General features: G+C 40.0%; 1 long non-coding RNA gene across 1 annotated transcript in view; it reads right to left on the bottom strand.

Moving 5' to 3' along the window:
• The window catches only part of LOC307023940, a 61479-nt gene extending 44975 nt beyond the window's left edge, over nt 1-16504 (bottom strand). Inside the window, exons 1-3 of the long non-coding RNA XR_013803798.1 lie at nt 16403-16504; nt 16068-16124; nt 15854-15967 (exon numbers count right to left, since the gene is read on the bottom strand). This is a non-coding gene — a long non-coding RNA (uncharacterized lncRNA). The remainder of the gene's footprint in view (nt 1-15853; nt 15968-16067; nt 16125-16402) is intronic.
• Between the last annotated feature and the right edge of the window lie 6267 nt (nt 16505-22771).

Here is a 22771-nt window from a genome sequence, read left to right as displayed (position 1 = left end):
CCTACTGCTGACCATGCTGTTTGTCTCTCATTACCTTCAGGCTGCAAAACGGGACCCAGAGGTTACACTAATGACCAACTCTCTCACAAAGTTACTGCAACGACTGTTGTCGTCGTCAGATGGAAGTATGAAATGAAAGTTATTTTCCAAACACAAACCCTGTTCGCCATAGCTATCAGCAATTTGCTTTACAATTGGCGTTAGGCGGTACAGTGAGCCTCTGAAAAGGAAAGACAGTTTATCATTAAGAATGTGTTTCCGCGGTCAGAAACAGAGGCTGATTAAATTAGGCCTATTTTAAGGTCAATGTATTTCTTTAATCAGTTGTCCCTTTTGATCATCCCTGGGAACAGTGCTCCTCAAACTCAGTCCTTGGTAATTGGTCCTCTTACTGGTTCAGTGTCTGTACTCATATTCTCGCGCTTTAATGTTTCTAACATTTTCGGCACAGGCAGAGCACGTAATGCTGTGCATGTTTAACAGTCATTTCCATAAGTAAGTGCAATTTCTGTACAGTTTGTTCCTGTGTAATGAAGTGAAATCTTGTTTGTATTCCCCCTATTTCACAAGGAAACCCACTCAAGCAGCAACGCGGGAATTAAAGCAGCTAAAAATTAAAAACCGGCACTATCTTTAACTGAATGTCACACTATTAAGAAATAAAATCAATTACTTGCATACTAAGTAGTTCGGTTTTTGTTATTTCAGATTTTTTTATTCAGCAAGGGCATTTTTTCCCCCTCATTGTTATTGTCTGAGTCTATAAGTGACCTTAACAAGAAAAAATGCAAATGATGTGCGAGAGAAAATGGCTAACATTTATTTATCCTCGCTGTTCTCTTGTCTTGTTGGTGTCATTAGAACAGTTCGCTGCGTCCCATTCTCTCCCATTATCTCTGCTATCAACGCAGCACAGCAAGATTCCAGCAGGGCTATAAATACTTCCCCTGGACCACATACGGCTAGCACATCATCTCCCAGACACAGCTTAATGATGGAAAAAAAATCTAATGTCTTTTTGCCCTCTTTCTTCCTCACATTCTCACAACACCATGAAAAAAAGTCAGCCAGCTTGCAGAAGTTGCACATACATTTAGTGGGGGAAAAAAAAAAAAAACATTTGCACCTAAGTATCAGCGACGTCTTAGAAGGTATGAGAGGAAATGATAGATGTCTGTCTTGATCATCCACTGGCGCAGGTTTTTGTCGATTGCACCAGGGTCACTGAAGCTGGCTCCACAAATCCATTAGAGCGAGAATGCAAAAAGGACACTTTATCTGAATTCATTATAAATGGATCTATATCTTATGTTTAGGGCCAAGGACACGATTTGTATCACAATGCAAATATCTATCATTAAATGTTGACAGTTCATTTTTCCTCGCAAAGAAAGAAAAATGTTTTCCGTGCAGCACTGTTTCTGTGCTTTTCTTTTCCTGATAAGGCGCCACCAAAGTAGTTGAAGCTGATTTGTTGTCCAAATTGAATGGTTTGTCATAATTTCATAAGGGGATAGTATCCTGTTTCATGATTTGCATGTATTGTAACATTACAGGTATACAGTATGATAAATATCCTGAAATATATCCAGTAACGTGAACATACAGAAAACACAATTCTGCATGTATGCAATTTTATGATATTGGAAAAACAATATCAACAATCTGTCTGGTTTTTACTCAAATACAGCCAACAGTAAATAAGTTGTGAAATTAATAAATTGCAAAAACAATGCATAACAATGACATAGTGGTCCAACAGCGGTAACACACGCAGAAAAAAGTAGTCTTCTACATTAAATTGACAGAAAGGAAATGACTGCTTCCTAATTGTGTATTCCTATCAAATCAACAGTAACCCTGTGCAATCTCTCCTTCATACAAACTGACACATCATCATTATTTTTGTGCTCTCACAAACTTGTAGGCACTTTGTCCGAGGCACAGAGTTGAATTGCTGAGCACATGGCTGGGCATGTCAGTCAAAGAGCAAAAGGAGCATCCCGTTGTGTCGCTATCTAAATAATGGCTATAAAGCGTAGCTAACGGTGTCCTCTGAAACGTGCTCAGGTGGAAAGAACTAGACAAACAGAGACAGCCACCGCAGTGCTCCCTGACACAGAGGACAAAGTGAGGGCCTCATTTCCTCCCTCTAATCAGTGTTTACATCCACCCCAGTGCCAATGGCTGGTGACTGAGCAAGACGTGTATCAATCACCAAAGGCAACCTAGTCGGGAAGGACACACTGGTACACAAACCCACACTGTGACACAAAAAGACACACACCAGACTGGCACCGGGGACAGCAACACACTCATCTTAAACTCTTCCATTGTGTCCTTTCCCTTCCTCTCTCTAATGGGTGCAGAGAAATTACAGCTAATTAAGGATGTAAATGGTGGCGGAGAGTGACTTCTAATTCTGCATTAAATTGTCTCTTACCTCAGCAGAAAAATGTATCAGAGGAGGCAATGTCAACTTTTACTGGGGTGGGTTATTTGCATTTCTGCACACATTAATTCCCGGGATGTGCGGCGCCTACAGAGCCAACCAGAGGGCAAGAACTGCATCCCAGCATCGAGTAGACATCGGAGTGGATGTTATTGCTCTTCTCAGCCTGTGGTCTCCTAGCTAGGAAGCTCTTCTCACTAAATAATTGCTGTACATACATAGCAGGAGAAATGCATGTCTGTAAACTGCTGTCACTTACTTCACTCCACAGATGTTTACAAGGTCACAGCATGGCCATAAAGACTAAATGAATGCAGGGAAACAAAGCTCAATGTGAGGAGCACAACCCCGGTTTACGCGTTGTAGCCGGGCGCATTAATTATCTTTTCCGCAATTCTTGAGGTGAAAGCAGCAGATTTGAGGCGCGGCCAACAGAAGCGGTCTACACGGAGCGTAAAGTCAGAGGGCACGGCGGCAAACATGTGGTAGGTGCCAAGCTGCAGGGTCTGAGAGCTGGGCACCAGGGACGAGAATGATTAGAGATTTATTACAGCTTTTTCTGCAAAGTCACACAGCCGGCCTTTTGTATCAATGACAGGGAGGATCTATGTAGAGCAGAGAAACAGACAGAAGGCATGCAACAATACCTGAATTCTAACAGATATACAAAATACTCCGACCTCACTGCGGCCCAAAGATTGTGTTTGCTTGGTCATTGATTGACCCCCAAATGAAGGACCTCATCACTCTCTCAGCTGTTCCTACGTTTCCTCCCGCTCAATCCATTTACATTTAAGCACAGCTCTGCTCGGCCTAATTAGTTCCATGGCTCCATTAGTCTACATTGTGGTCAATCCATTCATCACTTTGCGTGTTAGTTAAAGGCCCATTTCTCTGATCCTGTCACTGTTCTCTGCCTATTACTGCTCTTCTTTTTTTGAGTCAGGGGGATTATGGGTAACTAATTACCAACAAGATGACATCACAACAGGCTAAACCGTATTAGTGACTTTTAGATTCCAAGATTATGGTCTAATAAACTGTATATTTTATTTCCACATGTAAGTTAGTATGATAAGTATTTTGTCTGATAAAGAAACTGAAAAGGTTTGAGAATACATGTAAAAAAAGGGGGCTTCACATGAGAGAGAAAAATCAAATAAAGAGCCGAAATAGAAAGCGAGGGAGAGAGAATGAGAACGACAGAGAGAAAGAGGGGTGGTAATGATCCCTGCATTGAGAGACTTGGCTCACCCACTGGCATACTGGCTCTCATGCTCCACTGGCTCCAAACTTGCTGAGGTCTAAAACTCGCATTACGCCTCAAAAAAAGGCAGGCAACCAGGACCTCAACACACTGAAGCTAATTAATTATCAGACATAATGAGACATTATCATGTCTGATGTACAGTTCACATACTCTTAGGGTGCTCTCTGCTATCAGGACACAAACAGTTTGCGAAACTAGCTTTGACAAAAAGGAAACCATCAGGCGGGAACAACAAAAGTCATTTAGCAGATAAAGTTGTCATGTCAAACAATATAAAGTGACCGCAGCGCACGTACAAGGATTTATTTCCGTCAATATATTCCTGGTTTGCAAAAAAAATGCTACAGAGAAAATATAAAGCAGAGATTCCCGGAGAGTTTTTTGCATTTACAGTCCTATGGTTGAGAAGCTCTGCTGTTTCCTTGGTTGATTATATCCCATTGGTATTCACTTTACCATTGCCAGGTCACCACCACTTTATGTCGACTATCTGCTGAAGACAAGTGCAGCGAGGGTGATTCTCAGGGTGATTCAATGTCTGGTACAGTCCCTGAAAGCGGAACTCATTTCCAGGCCAAGCTACCCCGGAGTCCCAGCAGGGAGACATGAAGCAATCTCAGGCCCGCGATGTCCCCCCACAGTACCCGCTGCCCTTTCACTCCCACATCCTCGCCTTTTATCGAGAATCTATTTTCCCTTTCCCCCCCTGTAAGGTTACTCCATCTGAAATGTAACATCTCCCATCTCTCACTCTCTCTGGTTTCCTCCTTCCATGATGGATGAGCTCCACACTCTGGGGTGTCTCAGCCTGTCCATCATGCCCCGCGATTAGGAATTAAAAATTGCAAACGTTTCACAATAGCCACCCCCATTTTTCTTCGACTCCCCCTCCCCACAACCCTGCCTCTCCTCCAACCACACCTGCCACACCATCGCCATAACCAAAAGCCTCATCGCCACCATAAACACCACCTCCCTATGCAGCCTATCACACTATGCCCGACTCAGATGCACCAAACACCTTCATTCATCTAAGTGGGAAAAAAAACATAATTTATTTTGTACTTCCCAGATAATTTACTTTTTTTTCTTTCCCTTTCTACAGGAATTCTCCATTTCCCTATAAAATGAAAATTCATCTAGAATTACATCTTATGTCATCATTATGTTTATTAAGCGTGGATGATGTATATGAACAGCGCTGGCTTGCCGCTGAGTGCTTAATGATGCATAAGATTAAGCCGAGGCTCTCAGCTGCGCTGTGACTCCCCTCTGGTACCCATACTGCCGAGGCATGCTGGGAGTACAAGCTCCAAACGGCCATCAGGTGAAAGGAACTAACATCTCTCTTTTTGTCTGTGAGTGAGGCTGAATGTGGTGTGTACTTATGTTTCGTGCACACCGCTGAATGGGAGTGTGTTTCTTCCTGAGCACATGTAAGAGCTGAAGAGGAATGGTATGCTATCACCGCGCTTTATAGTATCTGTCCACCGATATTAGAAATAACTTGCTTTCTCCTTGCTGACTATCATGCTGTTTTTTCCATTTCATCCCTTTCTCCTCTCTGCCCCTCGATCCATCCCTCGACCCCTTTCTCTCTGTGTCCTTCCTCCCTTCATTTCTCTTCTCCCCTTCTCTCTGCCACACCGCTGTTTTGCCGCAGCAGTCTATGACAAAAACATTATCCTTCTGCTGCTAAACAATCCAATAAACCTCTCCACAGGGAGGAAGTTAACCTCTTGTCTGTTCGACTGATGCCTTCCAGACCACGTGACGGCTGCCACAGTAAATTCAAATCATTAGTCTCCTTGCCCCCCATCAGAGAGAAAAAAAACTTCTATTAGTAATGGAGACCTCGTAAGAGACCTTCCGTGGAGAGCACTGCCTTCTCAATTCCCAGTGGAGAAATCCCGCGCAAAAAACTAATTCTACTTTTAATAATCTGTCATCAAGACCAGAGGCAGTCATAAATTATGTGGGGAGCATGTGCGAGAGCGAGCCACAAGAGGGAAATCAGGGTGGAAAATCACAGCCCAAGTTTGACAAACTTTCCTGGAGATAAATAATAACTTACAAACGGGATTAGTTGTTAAGTCACAGCTGAGCGCACAGTCAAGCCATTCCAATCAGCCAATGCAGATGAAGAATTTATAGGTGGAGCTCAGCATTTGTTTTCCCACTGTCCTCCCTCTTTTTATATGCATCCCACCTTTTCTGATTCCTGTCTCCTTCAAGCTCATTATATTCAGGGCTCGTTGTCACACCCAGGGCTGGTTTGATCATTAACTCCTTGTGTGCCATAGCAAAGACTACATGTGAAGGCGTTTCTAAGGTGACAGGTTTTTTTGTTTGGGGGAAGGGCAAAGGCCTAAAAAAGGACAGAAGAAGGAATGCCTGGCTTGTGTCGAAAAGTAAATACAAGGGAACACTGGAGTCCCCTCAACAACTGCAGCATTATGGGGCCTCAGACCTTAATTGAGCACTAAAACAAAGGAAATCATCATGGGAAAGGTATGTTGAAGGTAAAAGAGACATTTGAAACATGACCACAGTGCTTTGAGGGAAAAAGGCTATCAGCCGCAAGGGTCTGCTCTTTGTTCCTGTGTCAATATCTCTGTAAACTATCGACATGCATCATAATCGCTCGCTTCTATCAAGTGCAGACTAAAGAACAATCTCCATTAGGTGACAGCGCCCCGGCAGGTTGATAAATGCTCCCTGACGAAAGGGAAGGAATTGCGTAAAATAAAGAGGCATGTTCCAACAAGTCTTGTCAAAATGGTATTGATTTAATCATCTGCAGAAATACACATTCTTGGTTAGTGTAGCGTGCAGCAGAGATGGCAGCCGCAGCAGAAGCTGGGATACGCTTTACAGTTGTTGACGCGGAGACGCTCTCCCTCATTGGCTTTGCAGGTGATGAAACACACGCTGAGCCGCACTCAAATTCTTTCCCCCTCTCTCCCTCTTCAATCAGATGGTATTCTAAGAAAGCGTCTGAAAATCTCCTTTTCTATTTTTATTTAGGACCAACGAATATAACTTAATGTGAGTGGGCGAGTCTATATGTAACGCGCCGCTGTGGCCAGCCTTCTCCTTGGCCTCTCAGCAGAGTGCAGAGGCGAGAGATAACAATAGCCCTCCATCATCTAGACACACCAATGGTATTCCAGTGGCTGGAGTGAGCTGGCCAGAGGTCTGGGAGTGTTTATTTAACATCGGGGTGTTGGGGAGTGTGTCTCACCTTGGGACAAATGGATCCCCTCTCTTCCCTCCTCTGGCAGAGTAAACACCATGGCAGAAAACTGGAGGTCTCATTGCTCTGAAGTACAAGTTCATCAGGCAGGAGGGTTCATCATTGGAGGCTTACTGCAGGGTGGAGGGCCGATAAAACAGAGCAAAATATGTCGGTGTAAATACCCATGTTGCAAACACGTCTGTGATGTGATGAGCAGTACAACTTACTGCTGCCTTTTGTACCAAAATCAAAGCAGCTGCTGCGAAACCAGCTGTTTTCTTACAGTTGTAATCATTTAGAAGGTTAAAAGCTTATTATTATTATCTCCCCACAGCCCATCTGAGCAGTGATGAGGTGAACACAAATAACCTGCGTCCCCGACAGAGGGAAGATGTGTGGCTGCGGCCGCTGGGGGTTGGGGACAATCCCACAGTGACCTGACCTTGACATGTCTGAGTGAAATGGTGGCGGAGGCTAATACCTCATCATATAGAGTTTGACTTTGAGCTCACTGCGGTGGGCTCCATAAAACAAAGGATAACAGTGTGGGCAAACAGTCGTAAACTATGGACAATTAATATACACTGGTATCAAATGAAAGCATGTGGTTTGCTTTGTTATCTTTCAGAAATATAGAAACAAACCATCCAAACAGTTGGTACGTGCTTTCACTTTTTTGCTTACCTTAAGAAAAAATAAATATAAGATATTCCAAAAAAAGGACTCCTTAAATTGTGAATAATATGGGAGGGAAAGGAAGAATATACTGGATGCCTAAGCCAACACTGCGACAGAGTTTTTGTTTTTTTATCTGACGATAAAACCTCAAAGCCAATGGGATGGAATCATACATGACCGCATCATAAAAACGTCTATATTACAAAACAAATGAAATGTCCACTTCTCTGAAATCAGGATATAACTCATCGTATCAAGCCAGGACTGAAGCTTCAGACATTACTCAGTCCAGGAGGACAAGTGGAGAGGTGAGGGAGACACAGACCTTTATATATTACCTGCTGCTCCAAAGTAAGGACAAAGGGAATGAAGATGACTACCCTGTCACAGGAAAAAACAGATGAAGCAGACAGAGCTGACTGAACTGTTCACTTACTGCGACCTGGGACTCACACAACACACTGAAACAGAACTAACATTATTATATATATATTTCTTTGATCAATAGACATTCTCGTGGAGTTTGTTCCCCCATGTCTGCTAACAAAGAATGTCAAAAAGTATTGAGGAATTGTAGTTTTTCTAGGTTATTGACATTGTGTTGTGAAAATTATTTTTGACTGACCATTAAACTACAGAGTATACAGACTGTTCTGTAAAGATTAAATCGATAAGCTTTAGACTATTAATTAATCGCCTGTTGTTTTGTTTTCTTGATTGATAAATTGGTTTTAGTATTTCTTTTAAGAACAAAATGTACACATTCTCTGTTTATAGCTTCTCAAATGTGAATATTTCCTAGTTTTTAAATTACACTATGACACTAAACGTAATATCACTGACATTTGCTTAAAGCATTTTCTGACATTTCTTTGAAATAATCTATAGATAAAAAAATAAAAAATCCTAGACTGCAGCTCTGGATATTACTCATCATTCAGGATAACTGATAAACCCAAATAACCATGAATAACATTTTTGCCAAACAACGTCTTCAGCTAGAATGTTGCTTGCATTTTCTCTTCAGTTCAGTAGTAGTTCATTGTATTCTGAATGAACTACTACCGTCAGTTGTATATACGTATTTTTGGATGTATATTTTTAATAGTAGACTGAAATAATCTGCTTATCTTGAAGTGAACAAACTGCATCATCAGACACATTTCCTGGTTGGTTAGCCAAATACAGACTTGTTTTGTCCACAATTTTTCCTATCAAGCTTGTCATTGTTTGGGCCATTTCTCAGGTCACAGAGCAAGAGACGATAAAAACCATAAGAACACGAACCACAAACATCAGATATGACAGGTAAAGTAAATCACTTTTGACTTGAGCCAGCCTCAAAATGAGCTAATATTAATTTTGAATTGATATTAGATAAATGCATCACTTAGGGTTCTCCAGTCCTCTAACAGTTGAGGCAATCTCAATCTTTGTGTGGATAATGAAGATGTGTGTGATATCAACTAGTCAGGGTAATTAATAGGAATGTCAGTGACATTGTATTAATAGTATCATGCATAGCATCAATTTAGCGTAAATTGTCGTTTTGACAAGCCGTTTTAATTAAATCTATCACACAAGAATTAAAGGACCGTGGTCGTCATTTTGGGAGACTATCAAATAATGCCACCATCTGGTATTTTTTTGCATGTCTTCTCCCCGCTAATTATAAGTGATACTCAAAAGGTTAGAGGCACTTTGGCAGATGCAGTGATCACCACCATACTGTCCCTGCAATAACCCACAGGTCGTTACACTGTACATAGTGAAGATATGATAGCCTGCTGTTCTATTATGATAGACGATAATTAGGAGGACCACAACTCTAAATGGCATTAAGGAAAAAAACAATGACACTATTCCATATTCCCCATATTTTTCAAATATAACATTCCTGGTTTTGTGTTCTTCTCAAACCTACAAGGTCATGTGACACAGAAGCTCAAACTAGAATGCACTTCAGTCTTCAGTGAGCGGGGATCTAGCCCAGGAATCAATCTTCCTGACCACTCTCAGCGCCCAGGAGTGAGCTCAATATGGGCTCAATTCCTGTGGGCTGCTCCGGGATGAATTGAAATAGCACTCCTGTACAGTAGTCTCACAGACAGTCTTTACAGGAAATGTTGCTTTTTATTCATTCAAATGCAGCAACTGTGCTTCTCCAGAGAGCTCTCTGCATGTCACTGGGTTTTCACATTTCTGCAGAGGTCACCTTCAGGACTGAAGAAGGTGACACTGCTTATCAATACTTCACCTTATCATTTATTGAAGGTGTGGAATTGTACTTGTGGTAATGGAATTTTTCTCTATGATTAGATTGCAAAAGCGGGACTTTGGGCACTATTTCACCTCAATGATAATACACGTATTTTACTCCATGGTGCAGTAGTGAACATAATACCATGCCATTTATTTTAATAGTATTACTGTATTAAATGTCTGTCATGGATTGAATAGATGTCAATGTTTACATATAAGTTTAGTAATGACGGCAAAATAAAAATAATCCTGGCCACAAAAAAATTAAGGCATGTTTACCAAGTTATATTTCTTAAACTATTTTAGTGCAAAATATATTTAATTTACAAACTTTTAGTGGTAAAATAAAAAAATGTGATGGTTTGGTATTTATGGCCATAGTCTGCCCATCTGATGCTGAGTTGCGCTACATCAGGTCTGATGCACAAAGCTGGCCTCCTTCTGCTTAGTGTTAGGACTGTAGTCTAAAATGCAATACAAATTAACATACTGTGTCATCTGGAAGCTCTTTAAATAGTCAGTAGTTTCTGTTCCTTGGTCTGCAACATTGCCGTTTCTGATGTGATTATGTTTGTGGCAATTAAAAGGGAAGCATATTGTAGTTGGTACAAGGCCATCAAAAGTTAGGAAATAGATACAAGGTCACATGTAGTGTAAAACATGAAATGTTGTTAGAAATGTAAACGTTGTTGAACCCCTGTGATGTATTGTTATACAACTAATGAAATAGACGTATGCAAATGGCCATATAAGTTGCCATTTGCCTTAACTCAAAACTCTATAAAATGTCATTATCAACCTTTTTAAAACAGTCATCCTTTGTAAAGTACTTCCATGATGTGAAATGTTTACTGTATTATAGGGATATATCAAATTGTCTTATGGAAAGCTAAATCAATGACTGAGTGAGTGAGTGCGTGAGCAATAGATGAGTCAGGTGAGAGAGTGATGGAGGGAGTAAATGAGTGAGTGTAGCGAGTAATTGCGGCAAATGAGAGAGTGAGCAGCCTGACCTCTTTGCTGACTTGTGTTTTCAGTCGTCTCTTCCTGGTTACTATGCGTCATGCTTTGTTTCATCTGACGTGCAATTATTTTTTCCATTAAATGCACAACATGTATTTCACTTAGTTTTTCTGAATGAAATTTCAATCAGAGGCCATTACACTCTTCAGACAGAGAAAGTTTAGAAAAATAACAAGACGCAATGGAAAAGAAAATAATGCTCTGTCAACGGAGATGGAAAACACAAAAATAATCATTTGCGCGAAGCAGGTGATGCATATGTTAAAGTGTCAAGAAGCAGAGGAGAAATTAATAGCTTTCTGCCATAAGCATTCTCTGATAAATATGATTACATTTGCATACTTCATTTTACTCTTGATCTGCTGTCTCTGTGATTCTTGTGAGTCTCGTCGCCTGTTCCAAAAGGAAAAGTAATTTCCATTACTGCTCAAACATGAAACAAGTATTTCGGGTCTCATTAGGGATTTCCCTGATGCTCGTCCCGTCGTCGACACAATACAGCAAACATATGTCAGCAAGACCATGTAGGATAATTGTATATCAAGAATAAAGGAAATGGTTAAGTTACGTGGACGCGACGTTTAATTACCCAGACTATTTCTGCAATGTAAACACGGCAATGTGAATAATGTGTAAATCAATTATTTGAGGGGATGGTTGTGGGGTGGGTGTTGGATGGGTCTTCTAGGAAGTGTTTTTTGCCTCATTAACTTATCAATAAGGCCATCTGACATTGTCCTCCATTTGCCCTGATGAGGAAAGCTGTCCATTCCAGTGTAATGGTCCTACATTTGTCCCACATCCTGACATGTGGCTAAAAATCTGCACACGCGCATGAAACCCTGATAACATGGTTGGCATTTACTTTAACTAACGGCACATGTGTTAAACTCTCAATTGCAACCGATGTCTGAGGTGCCAAGTGTAGACCTCACCGGGTTTTCCATCATGTTCAGCTACTTTATCAAAGGTGTTGCTCTTGTTGTGTTTATGTCATAGGTCATTGAACATAAGGTTGGCCTGTGGTCTGAGTATACGCTTTTGATGTGACCGGAGACATGCAGTGATTGAGTTACCTTTTTCCAATTCAGTAATGGACTTCAATAGCACACTGCCTTGGAAAGGGATCCCTACAACATCCCCAAGTACTCTGATAAATGTTGCTTTCATATTAAATGAGACCTTGTATCTCTGTGAGTTCCTGTTAGTACAAAAATGTTAATTAAAAAAAATCTCTAAATTCTTGTTATAATGTACAGTCAGCTAACAGCTCTTCAGCACACAGGAATTAAAAGACAAGGAACTATCTCTTGTTTGTTGCATTTTTAACCATTTGTACAAACTGCACTTCAACATTGTTAACATTTCATGTCTTCGCCATGGATTGGAATCGACAAACATATTGGTGGTTTTCGTACGGGCGATTATCTGGGCGACAATATTTGCTCTTTTCCCCTGCTGTTTTCCAGTTCAGGATTCCAATTAACCTGTGCAAGGCGTGACGCCAATCACGGGACGCCTGTATCGACAACGGGCATGAAAAGAATAATGCTGTTAGGATGATGTAGCTCACTGTGGGGGACTCCTCCCTCACTGGTGACAGAGAAGTTTGCTCCAGTCATTTATCAAGTCTTCTCTGGCCACCAAGGGGCTGGCGAGTCCCAGGGCCGCCTGCTGCTTGGGGGGCCAGCATGCAATATGTGCATTTTAGGCCTCTGGTGGGCTGGCAAAAACTGCTGATGTGCTCACTGCTGCTAAGTTTGATGGATTTGTTGTTGTCATTTGCTTTGGTTCTGTTCCCCGCAACAACACAAAGGGAATCGTTAACTCTTTTGTGCTGCACGGGACTTTTATGAGTTAGGGATAATGCAAAACGAGATGGGGTACAGATGGGGTCAGCTGGAGCATTCTGTTGCTAGAGCTTTCCAGAATGGGGCGTTGAACATGCATGGATGATCCTGCATAGAGAGCTGATTACAGAATGATTTAGTGACCACTGATATCCCCTTTCTTTCTCAAGCTCCCATCATTGGGCTCATTTCAGCCGCAAGAGTGCAACTGGCAGCGCTCACCACTTATATTTATAGCCAGTTGCTGTTTAGCACCTCATACGATGTTCTGGCCAGGCTCAAGACCGAGCCATTACAGTGCATCACCGTTAGAGGCTCGCAGTGTTTACTGATGCAGGCTTGGCAGAGGACTGCTCTACCATCAGAGGCTGCGGCTGTGACGTGGTCAACTTAAAAACGTCAACACTGATTTTACTAAACAACAAAAATGGAGCTGTAAATGAATGACATTACAAATGAAATTAATCGGGTAGTTGATCAACAGAAGATGTATTATTACATGTGTTCTTCTCCAGATCTACTTTATATGTTATTGTACATTATATTATTGTAAATATTTGTTTCGGCTAGACAAAACAAATCTCAACATGTCACCTTGGACTGTGGTGACATTTTATAGACGGATACATATATTCATTGAAAAAAGTCAAATAAATAGATATATTGTTTTCCAATATGTATTTTTTGACTATATGCGTTCATTTCTGGGTTTCTGTAAAGACTCTAAGATTAACAAAGGTGAAAAGATGTCAGATTGTGGTAAGGACATACACAGTATCAATTGTACTGTAGCTGTGTAGACTACTAAGAAAGAAAGATATAAAAAAAAAAGGTCTGTAAAGATTTGATATAAAACTGATTGAGGATAATGGTACTCGTCAAGAAAACAACACAAATTGTAACAGATGAAGAGAATAGTTTGGTTGGAGGCAGTTGGCCATGCAGTTGCTAAACTTCAAGGTGAAGACTTACTTCCTCAAGGGAGAGTTGAAGATCAAGACAAATCCTCTTATTTTTCTCTGTCAAGTCATCACAGTCTGAGACGAAATACAAATTGAGATTGTAGCAAACGGCCTGCGACAGTCTGCTGTTGACTGCAAGCGTTACAGCGTGATGGAGTGTGTGTTTGACTGCTCGAGGCCGAGGGCTAACAGTACTGTAACACATACAAGGTCGTCTCAGAGAGAGAGTAGCCTCAGCACATAATCCCAATGTTCTGACTACTATGAACACAGGCAGGCCGCAGAGTGAAAGAACATTACTTGGGGAATAAGATCATCAAGACAGATGGAAGCTTATGGTTTTTAGCCAAGAAGTGATGTACTGTACTGTATTTCACTCACCTCTTGCTTTTGAATTGTCTCCGAAAAAGGTAGAATTGTAATACTTTGACAAACATTGACGCGTGTTGCCTAGCAGTTTGATTTAGCTCAATGTTACCTGAGCAACCAAGACAAATGGCTACCATATATAGTAGCAATATTTTATCAATATTGACCAGAGGCTCAAGCCAACCTTGATATGTTCCCCTTATGCTCATCAATAACGCAAAAGAGGAAAGTTATTTCCCATATAAAACTAATCTTTCCTTTTTATTGTATTTTAATGAAACAGACTTGGTTCTAAGGCAGTAATTCATTCCATTTGTTATGTTTGGACAACTCATTAACATTATCATCTATTATCATTAGAAGGAAATTTTAAGCTTCTTCTCCCTTGAGATGCAGTGCGTTTCTTCTCTTCAGTTTGCATTAAAACAAATGTGGACCTGCTGATGCATTAGATTAATGTGCTCACTCAATGCCTGCTACAAAGCACCAGCCCTGCTTGAAAACTAGACCAGATCTCTGTCTTTTTAGGCCTCGTCCACAAAAGAAAACATCACTTTACTTTTCTTTGCTTTTATTTTGCCTTCTGAGAAGCTGACTGTTAGTTTTATTCTGTAACATGTGTCTGTGAGTACAAGTTCATCTTTGCACTAAATGTAATGACAAAACAAAGATATCTAGTGGCAGAAAGTGGCAGTAATTATGAAATGTAAACACTACGCTTCTGGAGAAAACAGAGAAGCCTTTGTACATATACACCACATTATAATATTAATTGCACAGAGATTAATTTGTTTGTTAATTCGCTGACTAATATAATCATCCAGACGTCAAGCAGCACTCTTTTTGCCTGACTTCCTGTAACATTCACTAAATCAAGATGCTAATTAGTTATTTAGACTTCCAGATCAAATTCAAAGTTCCTAATTCTTGCTGAGTCTGCTGCAACAGATCAGGCCATTTGCTAATTACAAAGTTTGCTTTTTTCCTGAATAAATAATGTTGATTAATTAGCAATTCCAAATAAGTGAGGATGATCTATGTATTATATATCACTGTCATGAAAACTTACTGAAACGTTTCATTTACATTGCCGGAGTTCTTAATTACATGCATCCAAACTTTACCGATTTGATGGAGAATTAATAACATGAAAGGTGGAAGGTTTCACGTAAAAACCTGCAGACTAAAAAGATTGATAATGAGTAATGTAAGCATCCAAACAATGCATTTATTGGATTCTTAGTTATTTCAGACATTATTCATGAACAAGATATGCTCATGTCAGGAGGATGTACTGCCACAAATATGTATATATCTGCTTTAAGGTGATACATTACTATGTTTCCCTTATATAAAGTATTTGACATCGATTCACCTTATTCAGTATAAACATTTAAAGAACATGAGTGTAGGGTGAATAAACAATAACATTAACTGACGCCTGCCAAAAGACAGTGTGAATATTTTAAGCTACACAAAAGTAGGATTTATAGCAGGGCTTCTTCTCGGGATCTCATGACATGAGACGTGTGTGCTATATTTATCTAATGTTTTTGAGAAACAGTAAGACTGTATTTGTATTTATATGGCCAGCAAGTCATTATAACATCTTTGCATTATTAGGCTGTCCAATAATGCTTTATTTTTTGATGCAATATTAATAGGATGTCTGCCTTTGCTGTACTGTAATTTTAATAAAAACAAAACAAAAAACAGTGCATAAGAACAAAATATAAATCATTTAAATACCTTAAATTAGTTAGCAGTTTGCAGAGAAGCTCAATCCTTCCTGAGGCCAATTGTGTTGCATCTCTTCTTCTCACTGTCAATCCCTGGGGTATGACTGGAGATGTCATTCATAACCTAAAACAAAAAATACATTTTAGGTTTCTATAACTCAACCCATGACCTTGCATTGCTCATTATGTGACACTTTTATGAATGTAAAGCCATGTCCCCATACATCTTGCCTGACCCGGTTAGCATCAACATCATATTCCACTCGCTGACACTGCTCTTTCTGTACAGATTAGCAAATAAGCACAACAAAGATTCAAACATCGGCATTATAGTAGTATAACTGGCACATTTGCTAGTAGGCTACTACAAATGTTGTGCAGCTAATGCTATGTTTGCTTATTTATATCGCTAGCTAATGTTTTAGGCGTCTGCAAACGTGTTTTTTTGCCTTTTATTAAGTAAAGGGTTCGGGTTTTAAGCCCTTATATATACAGTCTATGGTTTTACTTTGCTGTAGTCAGGCTATTCTTCAACAAACCATTATTACAATATACACACCTTGAGCTTAAAACACGTTGAATGGCACAATCGTCGCGCGCACCCGTCCGAACGTAGAGACGAGTAGTCAGTTGGCGGGGCGGCATACTTGTCTAATACGCTCTGTTGTAGTCAGAACACATTCTCCTCCACACCTGTCCCTAATGAGGTCACCCACAGTCGCTCAATAAGCAAAAGCTTGAAAAAAATGAAAGCATAACATGTCACACTGCCAGTAACCAAAGTAAATTGCTAGCAGGTACTTATATATACTTTTACTCAATGATACTACTGAAATATCATTTTGATTGTAGGCTACTTGCTCTTACTTTATAGCCTATATTTCTCCAATACCAGTAGGCTAATTTTCAGGTATTTTATGACAGTATAGACACAGATTAATTACACAAACATAAATAAATCAATTGTGATGTAGACCGCATATTATAAATCAGAATAGATAGCCTACTATTTTATTTCTCAAACTACACAGATAAAATGTTTGTAAAGTAGTTCAAATCAGCCCCACATTTACCATCCTGATGTACACATTACTGCATAAATTACTGTAATCAAATAACACTATACATTATTCTGCAATTCTACATTATGAGGAGGCTACTTTTAACTTTGGTACTTTCATTATATTTTCATTACAACACCGTGTATTTTTTCTTAAGGTAAAATGTTGAATGTATGCCTTTTACTTGTAAAATGTTATTTCTACACAGTGGTACAATTGCTACTGCTTCTTTATGTCGATCTGTGTATTTGTTTCAACTATGCTATACAATACTCTAGGATAATTATCAGTCCCCTGGCTTACTGTCACCATGGTCAGTCAGCAACACCTCCTCCAAGACACGTTCTTCCTTTCTTAGAGGAGATTATAAAGGAATTGATATTTAGGTAATTGATAATCCCTTTGTGAGTAATGTTGTCAATTTGGCACCTAAATCCTATTTTGGTGGCCATCTGGGCTCACCAAATTGCTCCCTTGAGAGAAGAGGTTATAGGTAGTAATTATTCAGAAGTCATTTACTTTTAGAGGTGCTTAGTGCTTATCTGCTTTGCAGTTAAAATGCTGCCTACAGATTTTTTTACCCCAAAAAAAAATAATTTGGCTTGACACATATCGAATTCTATTAAAAGACATAAGGTTCCTTTGGGATCATTTCTACATCATGGAAGTTTTACAACAAAATAATCAATAGTCAAAGCAAAGATGATGAAATAAGGTCTTCATGCTGGGCTTGAGGAACACCTTTTATTTACCCGCATGAAGACAACTATTCCATCTGTTTAGGTTCGTTTCTGGGGGGGTGAAAGGTTAGTATATGTATAATTCAAAACTTTCAAGGCTCTTTTTCATGCAGATTACATGTGTGATCTGTTTGACAAATGTTAGACTTACACAGGCTTATCCGACATGCACTGTCTGCGCATTTCACTCACTTATTGCTGAGGCACTCTGTCAAATTGATTATCCAGTCAACTAATTCCCAGTCTATGTTTAGCTAAAGTATGATAGAATCATTGTGTCCCATGGGTGCAATTCTCATTTGTGTGTCTGTCTGTGTGAGTGAGTATTTATGTGAAAGAGGCTAACTAATCAACAAACTGGGCCAGAAGCTGACTATTGAGCAATCTGGGACAGTTCTGAGTGTGTTTCAGGGCTCATCACAGCCGAATGTAGTGTTTGATAGACTACAGCGGGACAATAATCATAGAGAGGTTGTTACTGCATCATCTAAAACTGATCACCATACAGCAGGTCGTATTCACTACATGATCACTGCAGAATAAAGAACGTCCAGAGAGGTTCATAATGCTGTTGATGATGGTGTAAATTAAGGGCTTTGATATAACATTACAGCATTTTATGTTCTGCTGAACAAGCAAAATTAAGTCTGTTTATTATGGACTTTTGTTTGTTGGTCTATAAGTTATATTATGTGATATTTGTTTTAACTGTGTGGACATTTGGTGACGTGATGGGCAAAGAAATTAGTGGAATTTTATTTTTTGGTTCATGATGCCTAAACTATAAGGAGTTAAGGAAGTTGCATGCTTTGTTGGTTTGCACACATTTGTTTTGTTTAGTTCTTTGTTACACATTTTAATCTGAACTAAATGTAATACGATATCAAACATAAAATATGTAACAAAACCTGGCTAGGGTTTCATGAGATGATGAGTCAGGGTTATTGTGCTGTCCCTATGTATTATTACATTTTATTTCTTCATATCTTTCCCAACCAGATTATCTTGAATCATCAAAGCTTACTTCACAATAACAGACATTTGAATCATGTATTTTTCTGCTTGCCTAAAAGCAGTAAAAAATAAATAAACTGAGATTAAATATTGCAATTATTACACTTTCAATCTGCATGGAGATTGAGAAGGGAAAAAGTTTTACCTCTCAATACCCACAACATTTCAAGAAAGAATACAGACCAGATGACCTCAGCTTCTGCCCTGAATAGTCATGCCAATTTACATGCAATGATTTGCCAAAGTGTTGTACTATATGTCTGACCTTTTTTGACATTAGAATAACTAATTTCATTGCAAATTAAACCAAATCAGATTTAACGTCGATCAAGAACATTCTTGTAAAATCTGTGTTGCTGCTTCAAATTGTAATAATTGTAATCGTAAGATGGTTTGCTTATAAAAATAGCTTTTCTACGCATATTTCAATTCAATATAGTGATTCAATTAAAAACATTCTCAACATAACTATAATTGAAATGGTAATTTTTTGCGTTCCTAGTGAAACAGTTGCTGAGGAGTTTTTACTCCCCTCACTATCTGTGTTGTACTTGAACCACAACCATACAGCCTTTACGCTCAGCAGGCCGGCTCAGGTTCATAGAAGAGCACAGTTCAATACCAGTTGGTCACACAAGGAAACCTTCTTTATTTCTTATTGGAGCAGAAATATCTTTATTACATTATCTGATGTGTCTGACCAAGCAGAGTCCATGGAGAGGAGAGCAGAGGGTGAAGGAGGTCATGTAGAACCAGACAGGGACCCTGGCATGACACTGTGACGTGTAAAGATCCCCTCCACTGAGCTGTGCCTTGCACAACAAAATGAAACAAGGAAATGAGCCACAAACCTTTTCCTGACACCCCCCCCTAGCTACAAAAACACACACAAGCACAAACAGCAACACAAGCATGGTAACATAACATATAAACAATAAAGAACATATCTTGTTAGTGTTTTGATCTCATGTTTTCACGATGATTGAGATATTTTTAAAGGTCTCGGGTGGAAATATTCCATGTCTTTTGCAGGGGTGTTCAACTACGGCAGCACTATGGCCATGTGTTCATCTTGTTTAGTGCACAGAGCTGACAAGACTCCACTGAAAGGAAATGATATGTCCACCGCTGGGTCTTCTCTCTAAATGAGAGCCATTGCCCCTATTAGATAAAGGTTAATAGTCATTTGGTGAAGAAAACAGCTGATTTTATGTCTGATCCAGAACACAAACACAACCAAGCAATGCTTACATGTGTTGTCAACCTCTTGAGACCCTTTTCTATTCCCCTCTCTGAAACCATAAATATTCAAATTTTGACCAAGTGAAAAGCTTTGATGTTCATTTTGTCTGTGCCCCGCAGGCAGGAATCAATGACATTTGAAATAATTGTTGTTACAGGGGTAATCTCTGGAGGGAGAATGGGGCAAAACTGTAGAGAAGATTTGAGTAAATTACTGTGTCAGCTTCTATTTATTTGCGACCAGATTGCCAGAGGCAGCACTTCCAGATAGCCATTAGGAGTCAGTGCAATAAAGATAGAGCGTGTAGCCATTGTCGAAAAGTTAGCGTGTAATGCAGCAAGTTATCATCAAAGTGCTCCCTGTGGAGAGAGCAGGGAGCACACTGGGGAGAATGTATGAGAGGAGAACCAATTATAGCTCCTCAAATCTCTCTTTCTCAGAGGAGAGGTCGTAAATACTGTAGGGTGCTAAAGCTGTGTACACTGTATATCACTCCATATGGAGATGCTTGTGTGTCTGTATCATTGAATGTAGCATCCATCCTTAAACTCATGCTATACTTTTGGAGAGTACAGTATAAAACACAAATAGTACTCTCATTAGGATTAGGATAAGAAGCCAATATAAAAGTGGTTTACTTTCTGTGTATTATGTCTTCTGACCAGTATCAAGTTGTCTGGAACCATTTGACTAAAATAAAATAAAATAAAAATAAAATAAGTATAGTTATATTAAAATGAAATTAAATCCACTTCTCAGTTTGAAAAGACAAGCAAGAGGACATTGAGTTGATATCTTTTTTAGATAATCTGATTGTGTTACTTTGACAATTTTTGCCGTGCATGAACTTTAGCCTTGAGGTCAGGAAACAAATCCTCTTATAGGTTTTAGAAATGTGGGTTTTTAATGATCCACGGAAGAGTTTACATTGCGCAATTACTCACAAATTACATATGTGTAGTTTAATGTATAATGTTTAATGTATCTCGTTCAGTATTCTTTAATGTGACTGTTTCTTAGGCCATAAAACCCTCCAAATGGAAAACGAAGGAATTCGTTAAAATACGTTAAGAAAAGGTAAAAAGTAATAATGAGTATGACAAAAATAACATCATAAAGAAAAAGATTTAGGCTGATCAGAAACATTTTAATTGGCATGTAGGAATTTGGATTTATGGCATGTAATCAAATCCATTTTTGACCCTGCCCTTATTATGAACACTTTCCTTTTAATACCACTTTTCTATTGGCCTTCTGTCTTGGTAATCACTGAATTTATCATTATGTAACAGCTATCTACTCTGTTTCAGGGATATAGTTCCATAAATATGTCTCTTGGGATATCCTAATTAAAATGCTAATTTCATGAACAATGTGAAAGTACACAATTAGCTGCGAATTAAATCACACGAAGCTGCTTCAAATGAAAGGCAAGCATGAACTGGTTAATCCGTTTTATTCTGTCTAAAATGAATCCTGACCTCTTTAACTGCATTTCTGAGGATATTAAGGGAAGTAATGGTAAAACAATGAATATGTAAGAAAGTCATAATCCACAGAAAAATACACCTTTTTAATCCCCTAGCCACTTAAATATGGTATGATAACCATCCGAGGCAGTGACTTTTAAATCTGGGACTTAAAAGAGGAGGGGGAGAGGATCAAACAATGAACAGGAAGTGGAGATGAAAAGGGAGGCTGCATTAATTAGATGACGGCGATGGGCTACAGCAGTGAAGACAAGGCAGGGAGAAAAGGGATTGGAACTGTTTGTAGGGTCTGCCAAACAAATGGTGCAGGTCCCTGCGGGAAAGAGATTATTATAGGCTCTGTGTCTGTCAAACATGTGAACACAATACAAAAAAGGAAGGGAGGTGGTGAGGTGGAGAGGCAGGGGGGCCCGGGGCGCTGCTGCAGCCTCTGAGGGCCCACGAGGACCCGGGCTCTCCGCAGCAACACTGGTCCTGCCAAAGAATGTCTGTAATCCGCAGGCTGACTGAGGTGATCCCGTGGCTCTCCCCGGCAATGCAGCAGGCTTCCCTATTGTCAGCAACGCTCAAAGAGCAGGGAGGAAGCCAGAGAGGGGAGAGGGGGAGGCGGAGAGGCACAGGGGAGGTGGTGTCCCTTTTTCAGCCCGGCCTTATGAGAGCTCCCTGCCATTGTCCGAAAATTACAATTGCACTTTTCTGATCTTTTGTGCACTCCTGTTGACAGTGGTTATTGACTAAGCGGTTGGACATGGAAAGGATATGACCCCCACCCTTACACTCCCTCCCTCCTTTTTGCGTCGTTTTTGGGGGGCCTCCATGAACAAGAGAGGAAGCAGGTCCATGGTTTACATGTAGCATTAGACTTAAAAAGGGTTTGAGGAGGCTTATGCGAAAAAGGAAGACAAAAAGGGGCGGAGGGTTCGGCTCTGACAAAGACGGCGGGAGACACAATGAGCGAGAGAGAAAGTTCGAAGAGGAAGAAAGAAGAAGAGACTTTTTCCTCGAGATTCTTTCCCCCTGTTTCTCCCTTCAAACAGATGCTAAGGCAGATGGCGGTGAATTAGCAGAAAATGGGCAAAGAAGAAATGAGACAGTATATTAGAGGTCGGGGAGGACGGACATGACGAAATAAAGATTAAAGTGCCACTGCAGAGGGGAGGAAATCTCACCCAGGGGTTGTGGGAGGTCTGAGGTGTCATCTTGGAAACATAATGTACAGCGGCTTTGGTGATGAGCGATGTGCTCTGGGCCTCGTGTAGCTAAAGACTCATCACACAGCAGCAGGGCCCCGAGTTTCTCGGTGTGGGACTCTTATGGAGCATCTTATTAATGTGATAATGGGGTTGAATTAGATTGGGTTAACAGTGGAGAGGCAAGCTT

Source organism: Notothenia rossii (assembly GCF_949606895.1).
Source record: "Notothenia rossii genome assembly, chromosome: 11".
Taxonomy (NCBI): domain Eukaryota; kingdom Metazoa; phylum Chordata; class Actinopteri; order Perciformes; family Nototheniidae; genus Notothenia; species Notothenia rossii.
The sequence above is the reverse complement of the archived record's forward strand: the minus strand, read 5'-3'. Positions and strand labels throughout refer to the sequence as shown.